This window comes from Myxine glutinosa, chromosome 8 (assembly GCF_964187855.1).
Source record: "Myxine glutinosa chromosome 8, kmMyxGlut1.1, whole genome shotgun sequence".
NCBI lineage: Eukaryota > Metazoa > Chordata > Myxini > Myxiniformes > Myxinidae > Myxine > Myxine glutinosa.
This window is the reverse complement of record NC_136268.1, coordinates 47,322,432-47,334,760: the sequence shown is the minus strand read 5'-3', so window position 1 is coordinate 47,334,760 and position 12,329 is coordinate 47,322,432. Positions and strand designations below refer to the sequence as shown.

Below are 12,329 nucleotides of genomic sequence, written 5' to 3'. Positions count from 1 at the left end.
AAAACGCCCCTATACATAACTATTGGGAACCCCTCTGCACAGTGGTTGTACCCCCCCCCCCCTGCCCCCAAGACCACCAGCAAAGATAAAAACACCCCTATACACAACTATTGGGAATGCCTATACGCAGTGGTTGTACCCCCCCCCCCCCCACCCCGCCCCCAAGACCACCAGCAAAGATAAAAACACCCCTATACACAACTATTGGGAATGCCTCTACGCAGTGGTTGTACCCCCCCCCCCCCCACCCCGCCCCCAAGACCACCAGCAAGGATAAAAACACCCCTATACACAACTATTGGGATTGCCTCTGCACAGTGGTTGTACCCCCCCCCCCCCACCCCGCCCCCAAGACCACCAGCAAAGATAAAAACACCCCTATACACAACTATTGGGAACGCCTCTGCGCAGTGGTTGTACCCCCTCCCTCCCCTGCCCCCAATGCAAGTCGGAGGACAAATCTTCCCCTTTTTTCCCTCCTGCCCGGATTCGTCAGGGCAGCACGGACACGGTGAGAGAGCCAATCGGTCCCCATGGAGTGGCCCTTTTCCTCTTTTCTCTCTCTTTTCTTTCTCTTTTCTCTTTCTCTCTTTCTCTCTTTCTCTCTCTCTCTCTCTCTCTCTCTCTGGAATACACCATCGGAGATGTGGGGGATCTCTGGGCAGCTCCTGAGAGATCAATCGGCGGTCTCCGTGTGGTGGACTTGTTCAAGAGAACTGTCTGGGGTTATACAGCATCAACAACGCCATACACTGATTGGGGTCACGCTGATCTTATGTAGCAAGTGGGGATGTAATCGGGCCAGAACTGTAGGAGCAGTAGCACGACACACACACACACACACACACACACACACACACACACAATCAGTCGGTCCGTGAATTATAGTAAGGATTCCTTCCTCTCTTTACTCTCTTGAAATCCTGGTGTTGGCTTAACGGTTAACATGGCTGGCTTTAAGACCTCAGGGTCCCTAGTTCGAGCCACTGCTTCATGCCTTTGAATTAACACCAGGTGGGGTGACTGAGCCTGTTATCCTTCTGAAGTCAGCAAAATGAGTACCAGCTTACTGGGATGAATGAGCCATTCGAGTGTCCTGCATCAGAGTGGCAAGCCGTCCAGGAATGTGCTCAATAGCCTAGAAACCGCTTCAGCAGCCCTATGCATCATCTCGACACAAAAAGGAGTGGTCTTCTTATTCTCTTCCATCGTCCCTGTAACGGACTCCTTTGTGTATATTATAGATTTCTTTTGTGGACTTTTGTGATTGTCCCACATCTACCTCTCAAAGTGAATTCGTTACAAATTGAAATATTTTATGCTGTAAATGTGTCATGTCCTGGCTTTTAACGTTCACAAACAAATAAATAAATGAAACCTTTAAACCCCCCTTAGAGTATGAAGAAATACCTAAAAATGAAATTCCTAATCTTACTATAATTCACCAAATGTCCGTCTGTCTGTCCGTTCGAAGGTACCGTAAAAACTGCTGCACCGATCGCAAAGATATTGTTGCGGTTTTAGAACCCACACTTGTATATAAATTCTTGTAAATTCAACATCATTAAAAGGTTAAAGGTAGCACCCCTAGTTAGTCCACAAGCAACACGTAGGCCACCATAGGAACTCAGTTATTTCATTATTATGTGTTTTAGATAAGGCCATGTTTCCAATAGTTGAATCTGCGTTGCATCAATTAAATAAGAGTAGGTCCCAATTCCATCCATTTTGTGACCTCCCTCTCCAAGCGACGCCATTACGCGCCCCTACAGTCTGTGTCTCATAGCTCGCTCAAGCGCCGCCATAAGACACGCGGTGAGGTCAGGAAAAAGGGGGCGGAACGCCAAGAACAAGATGTGGCCTGTCAACCAGCCGTCAACGGCGTGGCCGGTAAGCCCTCACCAGCCAACCAGGGCTGAGGTGAGATCGTCGACGGGCGTGGCTTTGAGGCGCGCGGAGCGATCTTTGCTGGCATTATATAAGCGCGAACGCAAAGCCCTTTCACAGGACTTATTCAGCGGCGCTCATGAAAAAGGACTACTTGTCGGGAGCGCTGGTTGCTTCAAAAGACTGATACGGAGCGCACATTTGGAAGAGGACTCACTCGCTGGCGCTGATAAGAGAACTTGGAGAGGGTGCGTTTAGCATGACCATACAAATATTACGTACACAGGACACCAGCTTTCCCCCTGCTATATAAAAGGTCCGGTCGCGTTCCAAGATACGCGGTGCTGCCTGCCGGGTTTTGCCGCTGGACTGGAGCCTCACCTGGAGCCTGGACCCCACCACCGGACCCTCTACCTGACCATCCACCAGCTACAATCCCCGTGTGAGTGTGTATGTTTGTCTGGGGTCCTAAGTTAAGACTGTTTTTAAGACTGCCCTGTGTGCTGCTTCTTCCTTTTCCTTTCCTGTACATCCTTTCGTTTCCTCTTCTCTTGTGTATTTGTTAATAAACCCATCTTTGTTCTTCCTACCTTCTGGTTTCCTCTCCATCCGATCGCATCCGTCCTTTCTTTCATTGGGTAAACGTGGCACGATTAGGAACCGCTAGAATCGGGTTTGGAGTCTCTTTGTTAATAGCTCGGATCGCGGATTGCTATCCGCTCGGCATTTTCCATCGTATCCGTGGTTCGAGCGGGAGTTATTCCCTCGTTTCTGGCCGGCGTTGGTACTTAGGTAGTAGTGAACCCCTAGGCCTAACAAACCTTATCTAATGCCGCGCCGGGAAGGACGTTATAACTTCCAGGACTCGGGACGGCCAGCTAAAAGGACAAGGGGATTAACCCCCCCTTGATAAGGGGAGAGCCGACCCCCGAGATCCGTAACAATATTTTCGGTGGATAATCCTGGGATCTCCAGGAGTAAAATAGGCTATTTAGTTTTCCCAATTTCAGCTTTGGTCTCCAGCATTCTCAGGTTTGGACTCCCGCATAACATTTGCGTTCGCATGACGTTCATTGTTCTCATTGTGACGACGCACAAACGGCTGCACCCGGGAAAGCAACATGTCTCCATCGATCGCTGACAGATCGCTGTCTCCATCGATCTTGCCAAGGCCGTAACAGCTATTGGCTCAAAATCCTTTTAACTGTTGATTTGGTAGTTTTAACAATGAAGGAAACATGTATCGGGAGTGCATACGACATAGCGATTGTGAACACGATTATCGATCATGATTCACGATCACGATCATCACGATCATAGTGTATCGATCACGATTTGAAACACGATGGAATAATATTTACCGATATGAACAGTGATGTGGCTTTTATTGAAATTCTAAAGATACTGTTTAGATTTTGATGATTTGCGTGTGATATGATTCAACGGATGTTTATATGAATCGTTTAAAATAAAAACCTTCAATTTCTGATATTTTGCCATCGCCATATGTAGATTCGCCACGGACCCACGATTGATGTTTCTCTACGTGAACGTACCCGTTTGTTTGCGAACAGGTACGTTTTTCATGGAAGTCCTTCACGAACTTGCTGTCCATTTCTGACGTGCGACTGAAGGTGCTACGGGAATGTGGAATTTATTGGTTTCATGCTTTAGCATTCGCCGTATCTGCATTGCCTGTTTGCTTCTGGCCTCTCACCCGTGCGTAGCACGGGTATCTCTCTAATGGTAACAAATGTAACTTTTTACCTCCACCCCCAAAGGTGGATGGAGGTTATGTTTTCACCCCTGTCTGTCTGTTTGTTTGTGTCTGTTTGTCCATTTGTGAACAAAATATCTCAAAAAGTTGTGGACGGATTTGAACGAAACTTGTTGGGTGTCCGACAAGGAAGAATCGATTCAATTTTGGTGAAGATCCGGATGCGGATCCGGCTCGTAGAATTTTTAAATTGATTCTTCACCATTGAGTGATATGGCAAACCAGGTGAAGGTATGTTCTCTACTGAGTGCCGTTCTAGTTTAGTTGTTTTTTTGTCACATTGAGGTATGTGGGAGAGTTAAAAAAAAAAAAAAAAAAAAAAGGCAAAACAAGTGTGGAGGAGTCATCTTTGAAATCTTAACCGCTGTAGCGGTTGCCGCTGAACATACACAATCGCCTTACACCTGCCGAAGACGCAACCAGGGAGCGATCACTGTACCGGGCTCGCCAGGCCGCCCGGACATGCCCAGACACGCCTTTCCCGAGCATGCCCGGACTCGCCTTTCCCGGGCTCGCCCAGGCCGCCCGGGCACGCTCGGTCTCGCCTTTCCCGGGCATGTCCAGACTTGCCTTTCCCGGGCTTGCCCAGGCCGCCTGGGCACGCCCAGTCTCGCCTTTCCCGGGCAAACACTCCGGCATGACGTGTTTGAGTGCATATATATATTGCTGCCCGATAAACGGGCTTTTCAGAGGACCCGAGTTTTGGTTTTGTTCAAGAAAGAAACTCGGACGAATTCCCGTCTTTTGTCGCGTCAATCCTTTCGACTCGCGTAGGAGCACAGCTCCTTCACTGGTGACCCCCGACATGGACACGGCAGTTGCCCTTAAACTGCCTACCTTCTGGGAGGCTCACGCGGCGGTTTGGTTCGCCCAGGCGGACTCCCAGTTTGCCCTGCGAGGCATCACCGCCGACGACACCCGTGGTAGCGGCACTCGGCTCCGCCACCGCGGCCCGTGCCCTGGGCCTCCTCCAGCACCCACCAGCCGCTGACAAGTATGGCGCGATCAAGACGCTCCTCCTCGACGCATTCGCCCTCTCACCGGCAGAACGCGCACGACGCCTGCTCGACCTGTCCGAGCTCGACGACACGCGCCCGTCCGAGCGAATGGACTACATGCTCTCGCTGCTCGGTGAGCACTCCCGGATTTTCTTTTCTGAGAGCTGTTCCTCCGCCAGCTGCCTAGCCAGGTACGCTTCACCCTGGCAGGCACGCAGATCATGGATCCCCGCGCCCTCGCCAGGGAAGCCAACAAGATCTCCTCGGCAGGCCAGCACATCGGGGCGGCTACCTGGAGCCCGCCGCCGTCCGAGGCGACGCCCATGGCGCCCGAGCGCCCGGTGCGGTTGGAGGCCGAACTGCCGGCGCAACTGGTGGCCGCCACGCCGCGCCGACCGCTTCCAACACGACGGCCGGGGCCTCCACCTGACCAGGCATGGTGTTATTACCACGCCAGGTTTGGACACAAGGCTCGGACATGCCGACCCCCGTGCACTTTCGGCAAGTCGGGAAATGGCCGGGCCGGCGTTCATTACCAGCCATGAGCGCCGGCCACTCGGGCAACTTGCTTTTCATCAAGGACAAAGCGTCCGGGCGGCGTTTCCTTTGTGACACCGGCGCCCAACTGAGCGTCATACCCGCCTCCGAGCAGGACAGGCAGACCGCCATTTGCGGCCCCTCCTTGGTCGCTGCCAACGGCTCGGCCATCCGCACCTTCGGCCCGCGCAACGTCACCCTCTGCTTCGGCAACCAGCGCTTTAATTGGACCTTTGTGACGGCGAGCGTGCCCATGGCTTTACTAGACGCCGACTTCCTCTGCACGCACGGGCTGCTGGTCGACGTCAAATGGCGTCGCCTTGTCAACGCCGAGACTTTCAGCTCCCTGGCATGCACGATGAGCAGCTCCGCACCGACCGAACTAGCAGGCGCCCTCCCGGCGGCGAACGAGTTCGCTCGCCTGCTCGCAGAGTTCCCGGCCCTCATGCGGCCGACGTTTTCGGGCGTCGCAGTGAGACATGGTATCGAGCACCACATACCAACTACGGGCCCGCCGGTCTACACCAGAGCCAGCCGCCTCGACCCGGCCAAGCTCGCCGTGGTGAATGCCGAGTTCGACGCGTTGGAGTGTGGGGAGCTGTTATTCCCCTCCCCCTTTGTTAATTCTTGCTGCTCTACCAATTACCAAGCATAACCAATTATATGTTTTGTTTTGACTGATTGCTGTATTCTTTTTAAATACTTAGTCCTTTCTTGCGCATTGAGGATGTGTAATACCCTAATAAGGAGTTCTGTGCTTGTGAGCTCTTGCCCTGTATTGGCATAATTCCTTGTTCCCCTTTTGTGGCCTTGGTTGCAGCTGCTATCTCTCAGCCTCCCACAAGACTTTGCCAATATCCTGTAGGCTGACACATTTATGAGTGTCCACTCCCTTTGTACTTCCCCAACCCAAGTCTCTATACAGAAAGTTGTAAACATGTTGCCACATATTGCTGACCATCTCCTTATCTGAGTTAACCCATGAGTGGCCTTGGATGAACTTCCTTTAACTAACTGAACAACAGGATGGGACTAATGGTGGGGGGACCAATGAGCCCATTCTTTCTCTGTATCTTGTGAGCTAAAGCCACACCCTATATTCTTTATATATAGCAAGTTTAAATCGAATTACTTCAAAGCACCTTGTTGTAGTGTTGGTCATTTCGTGAGCTTCAAGCGACATTGTGTTTTCCGCAAGCTTGTGTAAACGAGTTCTAATAAATATATCCGTTGCTCCTTTCTCTGAGTCCTCTGAGTCCCAAGTTCTAAGTCCCATTCCGACATATGGTGGCAGCGGTGGGATCAGTCTGTGCAGTCCGGGACGCGGTCCCAGGCAAGTGAGTGGTGAGACCAGCTGGCAATTGATCCGGGTCAGGTGAGCTGTGGTTTTCTTTTGTTTTTCCTTTATAGCCTGGGGGTCAGTCCAAATTGTAACCCACTCTCTTGCTCGGGTGCCGTTTGTTCTGTTCCCTGCTCGAACCTGATCCATGAACCTAAATTTAAATACGGACCGCTTGGGTCCCGGAGCAACTGACTGTTTATGTACTCGTCAGGGTAACGTTATGTAAAGGAAAGTGCCCCACGTTAGGCGCCCGAGGGTAAGGGGTAATAGATCTCTGGGTTGTGAGGGTAAGGATAAGGGCGGCGTCCCAATCCGAGGCCTACCCGGGAGACATTGGAATCATAAGTAAGGTTAGAAGTATTATAAGGGCGTAGGACGCCAGGAAAGTAAAGTAAGGATAGGTTAGACAGCTGTGAAGGCGGGCAAGCCTCTCAGGAGTTAGGTTGACGGCCGTACCTCGCGAGGGGGGCGAACCTCACGGGTACAAGGCTACGTCGGCCTCTCAGGAGTTAGGTAGACGGCCGTACCTCGCGAGGCGGGCGAACCTCACGGGTACAAGGCTACGTCGGTAAACTAAATTTTCCTAGGATGGGTAATAGACTGTAAAGGCAGGTGAACCTCTCAGAAATACCCCAGCATTTTTCATGTTTAGGAGGTATGGCTATGACGCTGCGAGACCAGGGAAGTCATGGGTTGCGCTGACTAAGGATCTAGGTGAAACGTGGCCCGAAGGAGGGTCTTTTGCGCTGGAAAAATTGGACGCGTTGTATGGGGCATTAGAAAAGTTAGAACAGGACACGAAACACTTCCCGCCTGACTATTGGAAAGTCTTTGGTTGGTGGAAGGAAGAAGCGATGAAGCGACACGCAAGGTCGATACAGGCCAGCCTGGCCGGTGAGGTATCAAAACTCAAGGGCCTGAGGAAACAGGCGAATAAAATGCAGGATGAAGCGGTTAAAGAAATAGAGAGGCAGGCCAACGCGCGACTGATGCCGCTCGTTGAAAATCCAGACCCCGCGGTAGGGGAGGTAGTAACCAATCTATCCTCCCCAGCCCCAGACCTAAGCCCTGTCCCGGGGTTTCAGGCGCCACCTATCCTTTCTGCGCTCCCGCCACCACCTCCCTGCAACCCCGCTACCATCGCGCCCCAGTTACCCCAGGGGCCGACACCCCACGGCACGAAGGTCGTTACCCCCCAGAACCATCCGAGCCAGGGAAATCCGTTTGCACAGCTCGGGGCTAACGGGATAAATAACGGGACCGATATTGTAGGGTTCCCACCACCGATAGGACAGGATGGGTTATACCCCTCACTGGTAGGCTGTAATGGGAACGAGACCTCACAAACTACCCCATTGGAATGTCAGGAAATAACAGGAAGGAAAACATTGTGCCCCTTACAAGTTATTGGAGTTAATGCTCAAGGTCAGGGGGTTCGAGAAAGGGTACCATGGAAAGAATCCGCTTTAACAGTAATGCGGGAAAGGATTCAACATTTGCTTATCGATGACCCACGACAGATAGTGCCAACCATGTCAAATTGGTTTTTAGTTGGCGAGTGCGACTATCGAGACATAACCCATATGGGAGTATCCGTGCTCCTACCCAAGGTATGGGAAAGGGCTAGACAAAGAGCACAGTGGCCGATTGAGGATCCAAGGGCAGCAGGAGCGGGCCAGATAACACAAGTACAATGGGAGGAACTGAAGGTCCGGCTGCTAGAATCCATCGAGCTGGCGCTGTTGCCAGCAGGAGGTCCGGACTGGGGAAAAATCGGGGCCATAAAACAGAAGACAGGAGAATCAATTGGAGATTACCGGGAAAGGTTGGAAAAGGCCATCGCGCGCAGGGGAGGACTGGGTCCGATGCAGCTGATAGGGCTACCCCAACTATTGGTGAACCAATATCTAATCGAGGGGCTTCGGCCGGCATTAAAGAAACAGGTACAGTCCGTCCTTTTCGGCTGGAAGGGAATGACAACCAACGATTTATGCGACAAGCTGGAACAATGCCCGGCCTCCTCCTTAGAGGAGAAGAAGGATATTAAGGAGGAAATATTGCAAATGTATGTCCAGGAGAAACGGGCTCAACTTAATCAAAATAAAAAGGGGGATCGGAGTCAGAGCCACATACGCGATCAGTGCCAAAAGTGCGGGCCCGTCCGGGGTTATGAGGACCCCAGGAGGGGGGGTTGGCCTTTCTATAGGGGCCAATCCCCCAACGGAGAGTGGGTCCACCATGAAGGCAACGACTGCGACGGTTGTACCGACCAAGACCATGGACGAATTAACATGGACGAGATAAGACTACCACCCCCTCTTCCCCCTCCTCCTCAAAACCCTCAAACTTGGACCGTACCAGGGCCCCCTCCCCAAATTTGGTACCCACCAAGACCCCTTCTCCAAAACCCTGGACCACCCCCCAATAGTGGGATGCAGAATGGAGCGAGGGGGACCTGGGCCCCGCCTCGGGGTCCGCCGCAATGGCAACAAGTAAACCAGTCACAGTGGGGGCCGCCAGACCGACGGCTGGGCAGAAGGGGTGCCGGAGAGAGACGACCTATGCCCTCCGCACCGCCGGTTCCGCAGGAACCGTGCTTCTATTGCAAGCAAATGGGACACTGGAGACGTGATTGCCCAAGTGCTCGTAAGGGGTTACCGCCCCAGGACAATAGAGGGGCCTATTGACGGGACGCCAGTGGGTCGCCTAAGGAGTGTCCTCTTTTGACCATGACACCGGCAGAGGAACCGACCTTGACGCTGGACGTGGACGGACGACAATTAGAGTTTCTTGTCGATACAGGCGCGACCCGCAGTACAATTAACGAGGGGCAATTGCCATCTTTGCGCCCCACGGCGAGGAACGTTCAAATAATGGGCGTTTCGGGCTTACCCCAAGCGCTTCCTATTTCGGAGGAAGTGCGAGTAACATGCGGCCCGCTGGAGGCTAAACATGCTTTCTTGATGACCACTACCGCCCCAACAAATTTGCTGGGAAGGGACTTATTGTGCCGATTGGGCTGTCAAATTTCATGTACAGAACAGGGAGTTTTCGTAGATGTCGCGGAATCTAAACACGACTCATTGATGATGGCATTGTCTCGTCCCGGCCCCACCGCGTATTGGTGGCGCTTGGACGAAGGGGCTCTGGCTACTTGGACGCATATCATAGATAATGTGTGTTTGGACAGTCCAGTTCTGCGAGATTGGCTACAACTGCACCAAATTTCGATAAAACACTTAAAGGATAATCCACCCCATTGCACGGCGTATTACGATGCAAAGGGCGAGGACGAGGATTATCGAGAGAAGGTTAAGGAAAAGCTGGGCGAGCGCACGCCTCTACACTTATCACGGATATGGATCGGCCGTGAGGGGATAGGTATCGAGGTAATCCTATCCGCGAGTCAGCGTGCGTTGACCCAATACCCCGAAGGAGCAGCCGCCCATGTTACCCTCACTACTGCCAAGGGGTGGCCGCCGGAAAGTGTAGGTTGGATGGTGGGGTGATTACAGGAAGTTCCCTTACAAGGTTATTGGTTTAAGAGGGGCCGCTGGACTGTGAGACGGCTCAATAACGGTGAAGGGTTCTCGATTGACATTAAGACACAACTGAGGGATGGAGTGTTCGAAGAGGCAGAGTTGCCCCCTAAGGGCAACTATGCCATGCGAGCGGTTCTAACGGACCCGGGTGAGTCAGACTACCTCCTGGCGGAGGTGCCAGACGATTTATGGCCTCGGAGCGATGACGAGGTTGGACGGATGCGAGACGCCGAACCTTTAGTGATATCAGTGCAGCCGGGGATGCGCTTGCCAAACGTAAAACAGTATAAATTACGACCCGAGGCCGACGTAGGCATAGCACCAGTAATTCAATCCCTGGTGGAGCAGAAAATTATCGTGGAAACTAACAGCCCATGTAATACACCAATTCTGCCAGTAAAAAAGCCGACAAAAGATAAATGGAGGTTTGTACAGGATATAAGGGAGGTGAACAAGGTGATACAAGGCATACACCCACTAGTGCCGAATGGAGAGACCCTTATGATGTCAATTCCGCCGGACGCAACATACTTCACAGTTATTGACCTTTGTTCTGCGTTTTTCTCTGTGCCCATCGCGGCTGAGTCACAATACTTGTTCGCTTTCACCCATAGGGGGCGACAGTATACTTGGACAGTACTACCTCAGGGGTTTTCAGATAGCCCCACTCTGTTTTCCCGGGCGCTGCACCGTGACCTGGCGGATGTGGAATTGAAGGGAGGGTCAGTGTTGTTGCAGTACATTGACGATTTGTTGATTTGCTCCCCTTCTAAGGAGGCGTGCGAAAAGGATTCCATGGCCCTATTAAAGGCCTTGGCGGCCAAAGGCCACAAAGTAGGCAGACCAAAACTTCAATTTGTGCGGAAGGTTGTAACTTACTTGAGACACGCCATTTCGCATGGGAAACGGGAATTGGATGCTGGACGGGTGACCGCTATCATGGAGATGCCTCGCCCACGCTCGCAACGGCAAATGCTGCGCTTCCTAGGTATGACGGGATACTGCCGCACTTGGATACTTGATTTTGCGCTGCTGGCTAAGCCACTGTACGAGGCGACCAAATCAAACGCCCCGGACGAATTGGTATGGACGGATGAATTGAAGCGATGTTTCGTAGGGCTGAAAAAGGCGTTGGTCACGGCACCGTCATTGTGACTCCCGGATTATGCGAAACCATTTACCCTTTACACTCACGCCGTGGGAGGTTTCGCCCAGTCAGTCTTGACACAGACCCATGGGGATAAGGAGCGGCCGGTGGCCTACTTTAGTAAAAAGTTAGACCCGGTCGAAGGAGGGTTTCCGGTGTGCCTGCAAGCCGTGGCAGCGGCCAGGTACGCAGTAGAAAGAACAGCGGACATTGTTATGGGACACCCAGTAACGCTACGGGTACCGCATTGCGTCACTTCGCTGTTGTTACAGCGAAGCACACAGCATTTGTCTAACACTAGATTAATGCAATACGAATCCGCACTGATCACTGCAGCCAACATCACGATCGAACGTTGCACGACACTCAACCCAGCCTCACTGATGCCCACCCCTGAGGAGGGCGAACCCCATGTGTGCGCCGACGTTGTGCAGTTAGTCTCCACAGTGCGATCAGATTTAAAGGACAATCCCCTAGACTACCCCGACTGTACATTTTATGTCGATGGATCAGCTAGGCGCGCATGGGACGGGTCCCTGTTGTCTGGGTACGCTGTGTGCTCGGATAGCGAGACGGTAGAAAGCGGGCGTCTTCCACCTACATTTTCCGCACAGCAGGCGGAGCTGTGCGTCTTGACCAGAGCGTGCAGCTTGGCGGAAGGCCTTGCCGTCAACATTTACACAGATTCGGCCTATGCTCACGGCGTAGTCCACGACAAAGGGGCCATCTGGAAGATGAGAGGTTTCCTCACATCTGCCGGTTCAGTGATAAAGAATGGCGCGTTGGTAGAAGGGCTCCTCCGAAGCATTTTACTTCCCCGCGCTATCGCGGTAATTAAATGTCGTGGCCACCAAAGGGCGGACACTGACGTTGCCCGGGGCAATGCAAGGGCAGACGAGGCGGCAGGAAAGGCCGCCAACCAGCAGATAGAACGCAACATGCCGATGGTGACACGAGCAAAGGCGACATCCGCACAGATTGCTGACATACCGACTGTGGGACCACCCGCCACACCAACTAAGGACGATATCATAAATTTGCAAAGCGCTGCGCCGACGGCCGAACATGAGGACTGGCTCAAACGAGGGGCGATACACCC

General features: G+C 52.5%; 1 protein-coding gene across 1 annotated transcript in view; it reads right to left on the bottom strand.

Annotated features, from left to right (window-relative positions):
- Nucleotides 1-12,329, bottom strand: part of GRK7 (G protein-coupled receptor kinase 7) — a 76,037-nt gene that overhangs the window by 47,945 nt on the left and 15,763 nt on the right. The gene's annotated exons all lie outside the window — the stretch shown is intronic.